Here is a 17895-nt window from a genome sequence, read left to right as displayed (position 1 = left end):
GCCCAAATATCAATTTTAGAGTTTCTCAAACTCTCACCAAAAAATAAGGATATCTTAGAGAAAGCTCTTATAGAAACTACAGTTCCAAACGACCTGGATGTCAACCGATTCTAAGCCATGGTGGCACATATGACTGTGCCACATAACTTATCATTTTTAGAGCACGATTATGTCTCTTTGAGTCATCCACACAACACCCCACTCCATATCGAAGTCCTAGTTTACAAACATCGAGTGAAAAGAGTGCTAATAGATGGACAAGCTGGTCTAAATATATGTACCTTAAAGCTTATCCCTACTACTTTTAATTTATGATGGGCCCAAACAATAGATTTAATAAGTTCTTGCCAATATCCATTACCACTAAATAGGAACATTAAACTAAAGGCCCAAATGAAATGAGCACCTAAGAATAAAAGGCCATAGGCAGATAATGAAGAACTGTAAGATTGGATTACTTGCGAAGCTTGTGCCCATAAAAATTCATGAAGCCACCCATTAATTGTAATGGAACTCTATGCAAAGTTTCCTCCTATAATATGAGTTACCACTCCCTGATCAGTTATACTACCCCAAACATTAGACTGCATTTTGCAACTAAAATAAAATATTGCTACCAAAATTGCATTGTACATCTAGAATAGTCCTAGGAAGACATGATCCCAGGAAGATACTTGACATGTTCCTCCTCTACCAGGCTCATTGCAAGGAAAATGAAAACCAAGATTTGCTTTATCGGGTATTAAATGAGAACTGTGAGCAAATAAAACACCTTTCAATAATATTAATACAATCACATGGATAGTAAATGCATGAATATGGTCTACTAAAAAATTTGTAGTTCCTAAAGGAATAGGTAACAAAGCCACTTTGGCACCTAATGCTATCAAATCATTGCTTCCCCAGGTTAAGCTGGTGCTTGCTGTTGCATCATGAGTTGTCAAAGTGGGTGCTAAAGCATGAATGCTTTGTATCCATTGAGCAAAGACATGTTGTAATTGTATAGTAGTATTTGAAAACATATCTTTACGAAGTCCTAAAGCACTCATAGTATCATTATGAATATATAGACCAAAACTATGGAAACCTAAGAAAATACATGCCCAGTTGAGGTGTGATATGATTGCATCATGATGTCTTAGAACACGGTCTAAAAGGTTGTTGTATTGAGTAGTCAGATCATAGTCTCTTACCTTAAAAATAGTTGCATGTGCAGTAATGCCAACTATGAGAAATCCACCAATCCACATATGGTGCGTGAACAAAGATAGTTGGGTACCATAGTCAGTAGCTAGATATGGATAGGGAGGTGTAGAATACATATGGTGAGCTATGAAAATAGTTAAAGACCATAACATAGATAGGTTAAGAGCTAATTGAGCATGCCATGAAGTAGTTAAGATCTCGTAAAGACCTTTATGTCCTTCCCCTGTAAATGGACATTGGGCTTCTCTGAATAAGCTATTGATCCCCAAAAGAAGATCACTATAAAAGCCTATGATGATGAAGAAAGGTCGTCCAAAGGAACAATGGTGCTACCCATTTAGGTAGGACTTGTGCAAAAAGATAAAATGTGCCAAGTCTTGGACATAGAATTGACATATAACATACTCTTGGGTCATCCTTGGATCCATGACATGCAAGCGATACCTTCCACGTATCATCAATTTTTCAAGTTCCCTTACAACAAATAAGAGATTTCAATATCAACAGACACCAACCCCTTTCAGTATTGCAACACTATGGGGGAAACTCAAAATGTTCTAGTACCACACAATAGGGAAGCCCACGCTTCCTCATCATGAAATCAAGAAAATCTAAAATCTTTCTTCATAGAATTTGAGAAGAAGATGAATATAAAGGACCAAGGAATGGGGGGTATTATTTTGAACCCCCATGTCTATCAAAGCTTCCTGTATCAGCAAGATCCCACAGACAACCTTCAACATCAATTCACCAAGCAACACAACCCATCAAAAAGTTTGATGGCAAATTTATCCAAATCAACACACTTGTGGAAGAATCAGAAGAAAAAGATATCCTCAACTGGCTATACAAGGATGAGGAAGAAATAAGAGCTACTTCTCTAGGAGTTTCCATCCCCACAAAACAATATGGTAATGGATTCAGAATCATGCAACATATGGGGTACAAAGGAAAAGGACTTGTTGGCAAGCATCAAGAGGGCATCACAAAACTGATCCATCCTCATTCACAACTTGCAAAAGATAAATTGGGACTAGGGTATGGCCAACTTATCCAACCAGCACAAAAACAAGATCACCTAAATTCCTGAAGGAAAAGAAATGGAACATATAACGAGGAATCATGGCAAGAGGTGATACACCAAGCTGCTAAGAAGACAAACAAAGAACAAGAGGATGAAGAATATGAGAAACAACAAGAGGATCTTTCTATTCAAAGAGAGGAGGCCTCCTATAAATAGATACATCATGTAATAGGACTTGATCAAACAAAATATAAGCCACAACATGAAGAGGAACCTACCATTCAAAGGGAGGAGACTGTTTATGAACAAATTGAAAGAGTACAAGCCAATACAAAACCTGAATCAATATAAGCCACCAAACTTGTATTGATCATCAGTGGCTCTTCTCGCCATACAATATTCTTGTTAGATTCATTAGGGTAACCTTAGACAGTGATTCTAAAATAGATGCCAATGAGTAGGAATGAGACACTTGTTCTGATATCACTGACATTGAAGTGGACAGAATCCATACATATACACCCATACCTTTTGAAGGACAAGGTTCAAGTCCTAGATTATTTGAACTTGGACCACTACATATCTATGAGGCTAGTGAGAATGAGCAACATCAATATGAAGAGGAAATATCGAAGAAAGCACCATTAAAAACTTTGAGACCATCATAGACTTAGTTACATCCAATGACAACTATGGCAATGTCTCCATCATGACTCTTGCAGTGGTAGACCTTGAACCACCAAACGATTCCCTACCACTTATATATCCTAAACTTATAGACTGGGAACCACCTGAACACATTGAGATACCAACCTTTCAAAATGATGATGCCATTATCCAATACGTTGGCTCAGTCAACCCGAAAACATACTCTACCAGTGAATCCCATAATCATGTCTGCAATCAGGAGAGTACCATGTCTCTTAGTCACAAAATGAACAAAAAAAAAATCAATCTAATGGTGAAAACCATTTAAAGGAAGTATTAGATCATTAAAAAGTAAAAAAGAAGGACGTATCCAATGGTGAAAACCTCTTTGAGGCGCCTAAGGATGAGAGACTTGACACTCTTCCTGAACATTATTAGGAAAGATCTCTAATTTTGATTGAGCCAACTCGATCAATCAATATCAACACTAAAACAACAACAAGAACCATACATCTGACATAATCATTAATGGAACAAGAAAGACCAGACTTTGTCAAATTCTTCAAGGAGAAGCAAATTAATTTTGCTTGGTCTTATGCAGATATGTCAGGTGTTGATCCAAATCTCATCATGTATCATTTATCTATAACTCCTGGAGCTAAACTTGTCAAACAAAAATTGAGAAAGATGAACCCACATGTCGCCATTTTGGTTAAAGCAGAGCTGAAGAAACTGCTAGACGCCAGTTTCATTCGACCTATACATTATGCCGAATGGATCTCTAACATTGTGCCAGTATCTAAACCAGATAAAAGTATTAGGATTTGTATAGAATTCAGAGACCTCAACAAAGCTTGTCTGAAAGATGATTTTCCTTTGCCAAGCATTGATACAATTGTGGATCTCACGATAGGGAACACATTGTTATCAATCATGGATAGTTTTTTAGGATACAACCAAATCAAGATAGCTCTAGAAGATTAGGATAAAATGACATTCACATGTCAATGTGGTACATACCGTAGGAACATCATGCCTTTTGGTTTGAAAAATGCTGGTGTAACCTATCAAAGAGAAATGACAACTATCTTCCATGACATGATGCATACTTTTATGGAGGATTATGTAGATGAATTGTGCCAAATCATTCACAAGAATAGGAAACTAGGACATTCTTGATAAAATATTTCAGAGACTAGAGAAATTCAATGTCAGATTATACCCTAAAAAGTGTGTTTTGGGGGTCACATCCAAAAAACTCTTGGGCTACATTGTATCAGAAAAAGGAATCAAGGTGGATCCCACAAAGGTTTAGGCTATCATGGAAATGCCACCTCCAAAGAACATTAGTCAACTACGATCTCTTCAATGCAGGCTACAATCTATCAGAAGGTTCATTGTTCGATTAGCAGACAAATGTCTCCCATTCAACCATCTACTTCATAAAAATTTTCCTTTCAGATTGGAGGACAAGTGTGCCTAATCATTCCATTAGTTGAAGCAATATCTCATGAATTTACCTATTTTGGTGCCACGAAAAGTGGGTAAACCACTCGTTCTATACATATCAGAAACTGAAGTGTCATTGGGGGCATTACTAGCACATGAAGACTCAACAAGAAAGGAAAGAGCCATCTATTACATTAGCAGAATGTTGAATGGCTACAAACTCAATTACACCTTCAACGAAAAAACTTGTTTAGCTCTTGTGTTCGCTTCCCAAAAGTTGTGATATTATATGTTAGCTCATACTATCAAGCTAGTGGCAAAGATCAACCTACTAAAATACTTACTTAGCAAAGACGCTCTCATAGGGAGGTTAGAAAAATGGATCATGATCCTAAGTGAGTTTGACATTCAGTACACAGAAAGGAGGGCTATCAAAGGACAAGCAATAGCAGATCAACTGACCGAAGCACCCTTGTCAGACAAACATCCACTATAGGTGGAATTTCCAGATAGAAATGTGCTCACTATTGCACCAAAGAAATGGACCCTATACTTTGATGGATCCTATACACAATGTGGATCAGGTGTTGGCATCTTGTTCGTTACTCCTGAAGAACACACAATTTTGAGATCCTACAAATTGATGTTCCCATGCACCAATAATATCACTAAGTATGAAACTCTAGTGATAGGTATCAAAGTAGTCATGGAGTGGAAAATCACATAATTGAAAGTCTATGGGGACTCTCAATTAGTTATCAATCAGATCAATGACGACTATCAGACAAAGGACAATAAGATGATGCCTTATAAACGCATTGTGGATGATTTTAAGAAATAATTTGTACACATCACATTTGAGTAGATTCCAAGGCTAGACAACAGAATGGTTGACACAATGGCTAGCATTGCATTGCTCCTACAAATTCCAAACAGACATAATCATTATGAATTCATGTTAGAGCAATTGCTTTCCCCTACCTATGACAATATGGAATCCTAAGTCATCTGTGCCCTAAACAGTTTTGATTCGCCCCTATACTAGAAAATCTATACCTACTTGAAAGACAATACCCTTCCACCAGACCTATCTCATAACAAAAAAATGAAGCTTTATACAACAAGCAACCTACTATACCTTAACCACTGATATGATTTATTGTCAAGGTTCAGATGGTACTCTTCTTCGATGCCTTAATTATAATGAATCTGACTCCACCTTACATGAGCTTCATGAAGGTATTTGTGGCACACATTCAAGTGGTCCTATTCTTGCCAAGAAACTTCTGAGGATGGGATACTATTGGCCGACAATGGAAAAAGAGTCCTACTAGTTTTCTAGGAAATGTTCTAAGTGCTAGATTCATGACAATCTTATACATGCACCAGTAGAGGAACTACAACCATTCACTACATCATGGCCTTTTTTCTAATGGGGACTTGACCTAGTGGGAAAGATTCATCCTTCCTCATCAAACACACACAAATTCATCATCACAGCCATTGAGTACTTCACCAAGTGGATTGATCCAGTTCCATTGACTACAGTGATCGACAAACAAATAGCTTCCTTAATTCTGAACTACCTCATCTGTCGGTACGACATCCCTAGTTCCATTGTCACAAATAATGGATGTCCTTTCAAAAATAAAGATGCACAAGAGCATTGTGAGCGATTCCATATCCAACATTGCTTTTCAACACCTTACTATCCATAAGGGAATGACCAAGTAGAGGCCTCAAACAAAAAAATCCTAAAAATCCTCAAGAGGATAGTGAATGATGTTGGTAAAGATTGGTATGTCCAGCTTAATCCTGCACTTTGGGCCTACAAAATGAGTATCCACACGCCTATAGGAGTTGCACCATACTCATTGGTGTATGGATCAGAAGCTATCCTACCTATTGAGGTAGAGATTCCATCACTCTGGGTGTCATTGAAAGGCCTCATTCCAGATGAGGAGTATCGAGTCAACCGACTACAAGAGCTAGAGCTGCTAGATGAACGCTGATAATGTGCCTTTGATCATCTCAAGGTTTATCAACAACAAATGTGCCAAAGCTACAATCATAGGGTCATCCCACGAGCATTCAAGATTGGTTACCTAGTCCTAAAGGAAAATCCTCGGAATCAATAAGATCAGGTAAAGAAGGGGAAATTTGAACCCAACTAGTTGGGACCCTTTATCATCATATCGGTTTATGGATCAGGGGCATATCGGCTATCAACTTTAGAAGGGTATGTTCTCGACGAGCCAACAAACAACATCCATCTGAAGAAATTCTACACTTGAGTCGTCCAATGCATAGATCGAGCAAAAAAAATAAAAAAAATCAAAAAAATCATTACTAGGGTGAAAACATGGTAAACAGGCACCTTGTGACACAAAAAAATCAAAAAATCAAGAAAAATACAAAAAAAAAAAGAAAAACAAATAAAAAAGTGCAATAAAAACAAGAGGTGAAAACCTGGCAACAATTGCTATTTGTGATAGAGCGGCTTCTCTATCTATCGGTACTCACATCGGATCTTTGGCTACATCTGATCTAAGCCCATAGACATCGCATAACACTTATATACACAAAACATTATCCTGGACATACTTAGTGTAGTCACTGTCCTTGATTATTTGAGTCAGTTATATGAATTATATCCCACCATGGCTTGGTGATCAATGTACATATCCATATCAAAGTAGTATCGACAGCAAGGGGCAACATCCTAACCTCATTGGGGGGATTTCACCTTGAGGGTTTTAACAATAGACCAAATGCATAGTAAGACAACAAAGATCAAAACAACCAACAATGACCACAACAACGCAAGAAAGCTAGACAACAAGGACTTGAACTAATTTCAACTGAACAAAATATCTATTTGCAAGATGTTTTATTTGACAATAATATATTTTGGATAACATGTATGCTTACTTATGGTTGTTTATTTTTACTTATCATATCTCCTAAGCAATTCAAGGATGTCTCCAAGACTAGAGAAGCAAGGAAGGAATGTGATGTTTTCTTTGTTTGTTGTTTGGGAGTGAGGCCTTCTACAATGCAAATTTGTTCTACGACGTGATCCGGTGGCATATCACTGAGGACATTTTGGATTTGTATAGGACTAAGGTTAACTCTTGTCTGTTTTACACAAGAAACACTCAAGTTGTTTTGGTTCAATTATACCTTGATGCTTGTGTTGTCTTGCAATATCAAAATCCATGTAAGTTATACTCAAGTCATTATGGTTCAATTATACCACGAGGCTTGTATCAAATTTCAACAATTCAAGGCTCGATGATGAAAAAAGAGGAAGCACTGGAAATTTGATCAAAATAGATGGAAACATTGAGAATGAGAATGCATATCAATTTCAAATGCATTTAGATGCATTATCATTATCATTTTCATATTATGTTAAGTTACATTTAGATGCATTATCATTTTCATTATCATTTTAATCTACATTAGATTATGTTATTGTTTTCATTGTCATTTTAATCTGCATTTAGATGCATTATCTGATGAATAATGATGAACAACAAATACCCTAATTGGTACTGAGAGGGGGGGGGGTGAATTAGTACATACAAAAACTTCTCAACAACTTATCAAGTTAAAACAATGCTAACCGGTTGTCTTAATCACTGAACTTAACCATGGCAATACCGGTTAAACACAGTAAGACTTCAGGCATCTAAACCAGTAAAACTGAATACTTCAAATAACAATTAACACTTGATAACAACTTCACCAATATACTCATGCATGTGTTGTATCAATAATACCATAACCATTAACTTTGCATGCATATTCACCTAAACAAAGACTACAAAATGATCACATGAAAAATGCACAACTCATGACACACAGATTTTTCACGTGGAAACCCAAATGGGAAAATTCACGATGGGGATGAATACCCACAAGCTTGTTTTTGAACTCTTTTGAAGCTCGCTTTGTTAGGAGCCTAGTTCGGTTAAAGACTTTACAATAAGGTTAGGCTAGGAACATCTTGTTAAAGATCACCCAGTCAAGGGATGGCTATATACCTTGTTAAAGGTTACCTTGCTAGAGGATTTGAAGAACTCAATGATCTTGAGTCACTTGGTTAGAATATTTGCAATAAGCATGTTAAAGCTACCCAGTAAAGGGGTTTTCCAACAGTTGAAATGGCTAGAAGACAACAGGGAAAGCTCTGATCTGATAACAACACTACATGCTAAGGTAGATCCTTTTTAGTTCATCTACTTTGCAATCACACTCTGCAGTTTTCCACTCACTGGTCTAGAAAGTATCTCATCACTCAGATACAAACACAACATTTTCCAACACAAATAATAACAAACATCATCGACCTTATAGACAACAATTAGGTCGGTAGCATAAACCCTAAACCCTAAACATTTTAGGTTTACAATTATAGGCGGTCCAATCATGATCGTTCAAAACACTTTGCATAGAATGAAACAATGTCAAATAGATCACAAGTCATTCTGCATCATCCATTCTCCACCGCATATGGAAATCAGTAACCCATCATGCTCTCTTCACATACTGCTAAGAAGAATGTTCATTCCTGAGGTAGATATTTAATGCAATCGATCTTCACATGCAAGATCCTCAAGGAAATCCTTCACGTGCACAAAAATGATGTGGCATCTCGATCTCATCCTTATCTCTTAGCTAACTTATCACAGAATGTCACTGGTTGCATCACACAAGCTAGATCATCAAATTGGAAACCCTAGAGCTGAGACTACCAACTGGTAGTCATACTTAGTGAAACCCTGACACCGGTCCACTACATCTCTTCATACTGGTTCTCCAACTTTAACATCAATAAAAACTTCTTCCAATCTTCATACTGGTTCACCTGCACTTATTGACATCAATGCCAACATACATTATCATCATATGCCAACAATCACCCCCTTTGGCATTGATGACAATACTCAATGTAGCATTGCAACTATAAACAACATAGACCAGTGCAACCATAATATATATCTTCATCAATAGATATCTTCTCCCCCATACATCAGATATCTTCTCCCCCTTTGACAACAATGCCAAAGTGGAGGCACAAGCTTCCATTTTCCACTATGTTGCTCCCCCTATGGAGTAGCATCCTTCAACACATCAATCCTAAAAGATTTGACACTGTAGTACCTGACTGATGTGGAGCACAAAGCTTTAATTTACTTCATGAAGGGGCAGAACCCCTAATTGACCTCTCAAATAGGTAACTGTAGACTTCGATAAGGGCTTAGTGAATATGTCTGCTAGCTGCTCCTTACTGGAAACATGTTCTAATACAACCTCTTTGATTTGAACCCTCTCTCTGAAGAAATGATACTTGAGCTCAATGTGCTTAGTTCTAGCATGCAATACTAGATTCTTGGAAATATTTATTGCAATTGTGTTGTCACAAAATATACTCACTGGTTCAGATATAGGTACTTTGAAACCATCCAATACATGCTTCATCCAGATTGCTTGAGTGCAGTTCATAAATGCTGCCACATACTCTGCTTCAGCTGTAGACTCGGAAGTATAGCTCTGCATCTTACTCGTCCATGAGACTAGTCTTCCACCAAGAAAGAACGCTCCACCAGTTGTGCTCTTTCGGTCATCCACATTACCTGCCCAATCTGCATCGACAAATACTTTGAGATTAAAATAACCATTGTATGGATACCACAATCCATAATCAACTGTCCCTTTTAGGTATCTACGAATCCTCTTGACTACTACCAAGTGGGATTCTCTCGGACTTTTCTAAAAATGGGCCACAATGCCCACTGCATGAGCAATATCCGATTTGTTGTGTACCACATAGTGCAGCTTACCAATCATTGACCGGTATTCCTTCTCATTTACCAATGCTGAATCATCTTCCTTAGTTAATTTGCAGTCGATCACCATCGATGTACCAACCAGTTTGTTCTCCTCCATGCCAAAGGTCTTCAATACCTCTTTGACATACTTGGACTGGGTAATAAAGATACCCTCTTTCATCTGCTGAATTTGTAGACCAATGAAGAAATTATCTCTCCAATTAGAGACATCTCAAACTCTTTCTTCATTTCATCTGCAAATGCATGGCTCATTGCATCATCTCCTCCAAAGATTGTGTCATCTACATTTACACTTCACATATCAGAATCTGATCACCTTCAGGTTTCAAGTAGACGTTGTTATCCTCACTTGTTCTTTGAAATCCTATCTTCACAAGATGAGAGCGTAACCCTTCATACCATGCCCTTGGTGCTTGTTTCAATCTATACAGGGCCTTGTGTAATCTATACACCATGTCACTATCTTCTGATAAGCAAACCCATCTGGTTGCTCAATATACATGTCCTCTTCTAGGATTCCATTCAAGAATGCAAAATTCACATCCATCTGGTATACCTTGAATCCTTTAAATGCTACAAATGCAATTAGCATTCAAACACCTTCTAGTCTAGCCATTGGGGCAAAGGTTTCTCCATAGTCTTCTCCCTCTTCCTGAGCATGTCCCTTGCATACAAGTCTTTCCTTGTTCCTTACAACTATGCCTTCTTCATTTAGCTTCTTCCTAAAGACCCATTGGGTACCTATGACATTCTTGTGTTCCGATCTGGGTACCAAAGACCATGTTGAATTCTTTTTTATTTGGTCTAGCTCCTCTTCCATTGCCTTAATTCAGTCTTCATTTGTAAGTGCCTCTCTAGTAGTCTTAGGCTCAAATTCAAAAATCATGCAAGAGATTTCTTTCACCTTTCTTGTTGTGAGTATCCTTGCATATTTATCACCTATGATCTACTTAGGATCATGATTTAGTTTCACATATCTAGGAATGACTCTAGCTGGTTCTGCTTGCTTTTCCTCTTCTTCTTCTTCTCCATCTTCTTCTTCACCTACTGTAGCTTCTACTAGTACAGGAACACTGAGATCTTTTCTTGTTTCTTTCTTAATTGGTTCCCAAAAGGCTACACCCAGTTCATCTTCCACTTTCTTGTTGTTGGTTTCCTCAGGTTTCTCAGGGGATTCATCAACCCTAACGTTGATGCTCTCAAAAATTCTCTGATTTCTATTGTTGTAGCATTTGAGAGCTTTGCTCTTAGTGGAATGTCCCAAAAATATTCCTTCATCACATTTAGCATCAAAATTGCTCAGATGCTCACCTCTCTTGATGTAACACTCACTGCCAAAGAATTTAAAATAACTCATAGTGGGAGTCTTCCCGGTCTAGTACTCATAAGAGGTTTTATCTTTACCTTTCTTGATGAGTACCCAGTTCATAGTATAGACTGTAGTACTCATTGCTTCTCTCCAAAAAGTGTGAGCAACCTTTCTTTGGATCAGCATTGTTTTGGTCATTTCAACTACAGTTTTGTTATTCCTTTATGCTATGCCATTTTGTTGTGGTGTCCTAGGGGCAGACAATTGCCTCTTGATATCGTTCTCTTCATAGTACTTGTTGAATTAATCAGAAGTGAATTCACCTCCTTGATCAGTTCTCAAGAATTTTATCCTTTGACCACTTTCCTTTTCTACCAATGCTCTAAAGACTTTGAACTTTCCAAATGCCTCAGACTTGTCTTTCAAGAATGTGACCCAAATCATTCTTGAGTTTTCATTAGTAAGAATCATGAAATACCTATCTCCCTAAATACTTCTAGTTTTCATTGGACCACATAGATTAGTGTGCACAAGATCAAGTAAGTTCTCTACTGAAAAAGACTTACCTTTGAAAGTTGAGGAAGACATCCTCCCAAGTTGGCATTCTCTGCACAAAGAATTCTCTGGTTTGTTCAGTAAAGGCAATCCTCTTACTACCTTGATCTTACTCACCTTTACAATATTATCAAAATTCATATGACAAAGTCTCCTATGCTATTAGACAATGACTAATCTTGGCATTCAACTGAAACAAGTTACCTGTGGTCTGCTTACCGGTGGCAATAAGTTCACCACTCTTTCCAATTATACTACAGACTCCACTTTTGAACTCTAGAATGAGTCCTTTGTCATTTAGCTGAGCAACACTCAAAAGGTTATTCTTAAGACCTTCTACCCAATAAACATCATCCACATTTCTCTTTCCATTCAGTGACATGGATTCTTTACCTTTCACCAAACATGGTGCATCGTTGCCAAATCGGACAACACCTCCATCATATTCTTCTAGAGATAGAAATTTTCTCTGGTCACCAGTCATGTGGTGAAAACACCCACTATCAATAATCCACTCATTTGAGTTGTCAATGTGAGAGAAAAGGTATTTCTTGTCAGACACTTCCTCCTTTATAGCTACAAACACTATATCCTCATTCTCTTCATCCTCAGATTCTTTATCAGTAACACCTTCATCCATTGCAACAAGACAATTTCTCCTACCTCCTCCTTTATACTTTGTAAACCTCTCTGGTTTATCCTTATTGTCATTGTTAGGATAGTTAATAGCTATATGTCCTATCTTATTGTAGGAAAAACATTTTAAAGGAAGCGTACCCTTGTATTTTCTGGTGCCTTTTGGAAGTCTCTTGGCAAGAAGAGCTTCAAACTCCATCAGAATCTCTTCATCATCCATATCTCTGCATTTCCTAGATTCATAACTGGTACTTACTTCTTTGCCTTTTATAGTTGGTGCAACAGATGCTCTAAAGGTTGACTCAGTCTTCTGAACACTAGTATCATAGCTATTCAACTCATATGCAGTCAACTTTGCAATGATAGAGTCTAAGGATACCTTGGTTTTGTCGATAGACCTTAGCTCCTGAATAGCAACAACTCTGATTGCATAGACCAGTAACAATGATCTCAAAACTTTACCAATAACGGTGGCATCATCAATTGTTCCACCAGTGCTCTTGATATCTCCAACCACAGTCTTGATCCTTATGCCATACTGTTGAATGGTCTCTCCTTCAACCATCCTCATATCTTCAAATTTTCCTCTAAGGTTCTCTTCCTTAGCTTGCTTGACATGCTCATCACCACCATAAATGGTTTCTAGAGTGTCCCATACATCCTTAGGATTGTCCTTATCTTGTACATCAATGAACTCAATATTGGATAGGTTGCTAATAAGGGCTTCCATGACTTGTCCATTTTCTTGAATTTCTCTTTTCTGATCATCGGTTAGAGTGCCAGTGGGGATAACATAGACATTCTCAACATAGCTCCAATGTTGAGCACCCAAACTCTTAATATAAATCTTCATTATGTCCTTCCATATTTTGAAGTTATCTCTATTGAACTTAGGACCTTCCCTCTTCATCATTAAAGAAGGATCTTTTACCTCAAGTGGTTAAGATTATATCACCGAGGACTTGGAGTTCTCTGATACCAATTGATGAATAATGATCAACAACAAATACCCTAATCGGTACTGAGAGGTGGGGGGGTGAATCAGTACATACAAAAACTTCTCAACAACTTATCAAGTTAAAACAATGCTAATCGGTTGTCTTCATCACTGAACTTAACCATGGCAATACCAGTGAAATACAGTATGACTTCAGACAGCTAAACCAGTAAAACTGAATACTTCAAATAACAATTAACATTTGATAACAACTTCACCAATATACTCATGCATGTGTTGTATTAGTAATACCATAACCATTAACTTTGCATGCATATTCACCTAAACAAAGACTGCAAAATGATCACATAAAAAATGCACAACCTGTGACACATAGATTTTCACATGGAAACCCAAATGGGAAAAACCACGATGGGGATAAATACCCACAAGCTTGTTTTTGAACTCTTTTGAAGCTCGCTTTGTTAGGAGCCTAGTCCGGTTAAAGACTTTACAATAAGGTTCTATTAGGAACTGATCTTGTTAAAGATCACCTGGTTAAGGGATGGCTATATACCCTTTTAAAGGTTGAAACCCTGTTAAAGGTTACCTTGCTAGAGGATTTGAAGAAATCAATGATCTTGAGTCACTTGGTTAGAGGATTTGCAATAAGCCTGTTAAAGCTACCTAGTAAAGGGATTTTCCAATTGTTGAAATGGTTAGAAGAAAACAAGTAAAGCTCTGATCTAATAACAACACTACATGCTAAGGTAGATCCTTTTTAGTTCCTCTACTCTGCAATCACACTCTGCAATTTTCCATTCACTGGTCTGGCAAGCATCTCATCACTTGGATACAAACACAACATTTGCCAACACAAACAATAACAAGCATCATTGACCTTATAGACAACAATTAGGTTAGTAGCATAAACCCTAAACCCTAAACATTTTAGGTTTACAATTACAGGCGGTCTAATCCTGACCGTTCAAAACACTTTGCATAGAATGAAACAATCTCAAATAAATCACAAGTCATTCTGCATCATCCATTCTCCATCGCATATGGAAATTAGTAACCCATCACGCTCTCTTCACATACTGCTAAGAAGAATGTTCATTGTCGAGGTAGACATTTAATGCAATCAATCTTCACATCTAAGATCCTCAAGGAAATCCTTCACGTGCACAAAAGTGATGTGGCATCTTGGTCTCATCCTTATCTCTTAGCTAACTCATCACAGAATCTCACCGGTTGCATCACACAAGCTAGATTGCCAAACCAAAAACCTTAGAGCTGAGAATACCAACCGGTAGTCACACTTAGTGAAACCTTGACACCGGTCCACTACATCTCTTCATACCGGTTCGCCAACTTGAACATTAATAACAACTTCTTCCAATCTTCATACCGGTTCACCTACACTTATTGACATCAATGACAACATACATTATCATCATACCAGTTAATCATATGCCAACATTATCATTATCATTTCCATATCATGTTAAGTTACATTAGATTGCATTATCATTTTCATTATCATTTTAATCTGCATTTAGATGCATTATCATTATCATTACACATATCATTTTTAAGATACATCTCATATCATTATCATTATCAATCACACATCTCATTTTCAAGATACATTTCATATCATTATCATTATCATTACACATCTCATTTTCAAGATACATCTCATATTGTTATTATTTTCAATCACACATCTCATTTTCAAGATACATCTCATATCATATCATATCATATCGTAATCAAATTGCATTCAAAATACGTCATCATTACATCTCATATCAAAGTACATTCAAATACATGAGCATTCCATACCATATCAAAAGAACATTTTGCATGATAAATGAGATCATAAAAAACATACAAAAAGTCCAAAAACATGTTAAACTCATTTACATCCATGTACATACATGCATTTCATTTAGTAGTAAAATGAAAGAAATGCATTCATTGCATATCGCCTGCAAAAACATATAGTTAGGCATGATCATCAAAACATCTTGAGCTTATCACCTTCAAAACATATAGATCATGGTGTCACATCATCACACATACCACATAGACAATCATCTGCATCATCAAAGAAAAATTCATATAGATCATGCATATCAAAAGCATCCATAACATATAGAAGCATATCTAGTATCATATCATCATGCACATATGTGACCCATGCTAATCTAAAGGAAAATCAAAGATATAAGCCAAAACAAATCATCAATGAAGCAATAAATGTCCAAAGTCCCTAGATATCACATCAATAACAAAGTCTATGAATCAAGAAACATAAACATCTATCAATAGATCAATGTGTATCATATCAAAGAGATCAATAAAAATACAACAATATCCATCTTGAGAGAATCATCAAAGATACAATGCTCTATGTATAATCAACAAAATGGTACATTATCATCATGCAAAAGGATAGGAGTGGCTACCTCCTAACTCTAAATGCTTGGCCCCAGAGCCACCTGCACCTGCACCTCCAGTAGGAGGATCTCTCCTAGGAACCATCATGTCCTCACTACCTCCACGTCTTTGACAGCCCCTGCATTGAGAACTCATGACATAACTAGGGGCATGACAATCTGGTGGCACAACCTAAAGATACAAAGTTTGGTAATACTCAACTCACACCATCTGATCTATGAGACCTTTGATAGTCTCCCCAGTAACACCTCATGTGGTGGCTTGTTGTAAAGATCACACTGTCTCCTCTGCACGACCTCACTGCTCTATCTCCACGTCTCTCTCAATAGTCACCTATGCTACTTGTGCCTACAGTTGAGCAATCTATCCTTGTGCCTATGCTAGCTATGCATGTAGTCTCTATACAAGGCACTGTAATCCCGCTATATGTGCTTGCTGATGTGATGACATTGTGATCCAAACTGAAGAAGGTCACAGTGCCTCTAGAACCTATACTGCTAGCACCTATGGTGTGCTCACCTATCCTGTGGCTGGTGGGGGCATATCCAACCTCCTCCAATGTACCAAGGGATGCACATCCTCCTCATCAAAGCACATGCCACCCAATCCTAACCTCCCACCACCCAACTCCTTCGACTCTATCACCTTATTAGATCTATCATCATAACTCTTCCCCTCATCTCCGCTTCCCACCATTTCTATATCCTCTACTTGTACATAGCCTCCGCGACCTAGCATCTATATCCATCCACCACCTCTACCCCTTAGCCTGCTAGATCCTGCTCCACCTCTCCTATCTCTACCCCCATTCCCACCACCATCCCTACCCCAACCCACCCATCCTCAACCCCGACCCACTCCTTGATCTCCTCCTTGACCTCTCATCACCCTCTCCATACCTCGGCCCCGTCGGCCCCCTCATCATCCCCAATCGTCATCATCATTATCATCATCAAACACCTCTAGTAGTGGTATCGACTCTCTTGGCCCTATCAATCAAGGAAAAGGATGGTTCATGAAATAAAGGGCATAATCCTGGTGCATGCCCACATCTATCACTGTAGGCCTCATATCCCACACAACAATAGGAAGAGAGTGGAACTCTACATAAGTAGCATAATCTAAAGCTGGTCCCCACTCTTCTCTCTCCTTGTACACTCTCACATACAAGGTTGTCCCCTATGGCATCGACTATCACCGACCAAACTATTGGTATACCCATGACAAAAGGAACCTCTCCACAACATATGGCATCCACCCAATCAAGTATCGACTCTGTAGTAAAACTGGTACCTCTGTCTCATCCTCGGGCCAAGGCTCACAATCTGAATATGGGCAACAAACCACTGCATTAATGTCATCTTATGTGCACCTCCAATACTCTAGCTTTCCTATCATAGGCTGGGAAGCTGTAGTCTATACATATATAGATAAGGATATCCAGCAGGTCATGATCTCTGTACAATAGGGTACCTAATGGCTACATGTTCCCAAACCCAAATCTGAAGCAACATACATCCTGCTGCCAAACTAGACCCCTAATCTCTTCCATACACTATCTGATGAAGCTCATGATAAAGGTGGGCCAAAACACATATACCCCATGCATAGAAGGTCCTCTGTTGAACCATCCATCATAGCACATGGCCCCATCCAACTGATAACCCATGTGATCTCCTGTCAGGAAGGAGGAAACCAACAACTAATACTGCTAACACTGATGGAAGTGAGGAGTATCTATCTACCATCTCCTTCCAACCCACTGAGTACCTATCAATATGAGGATCACTAAAAGTGTCTCGAAGTG

The 17895-nt window shown here is 38.0% G+C and overlaps 1 pseudogene; it reads right to left on the bottom strand.

The window, feature by feature from the left end:
* Nucleotides 1-221: 221 nt before the first annotated feature.
* Nucleotides 222-16784, bottom strand: LOC131876095 (photosystem I P700 chlorophyll a apoprotein A1-like; annotated as a pseudogene).
* Between the last annotated feature and the right edge of the window lie 1111 nt (nucleotides 16785-17895).

This window comes from Cryptomeria japonica, chromosome 5 (assembly GCF_030272615.1).
Source record: "Cryptomeria japonica chromosome 5, Sugi_1.0, whole genome shotgun sequence".
NCBI classification, from domain to species: domain Eukaryota; kingdom Viridiplantae; phylum Streptophyta; class Pinopsida; order Cupressales; family Cupressaceae; genus Cryptomeria; species Cryptomeria japonica.
Note: the sequence above shows the minus strand (reverse complement) of the source record. Positions and strands in the feature narration are given on the sequence as shown.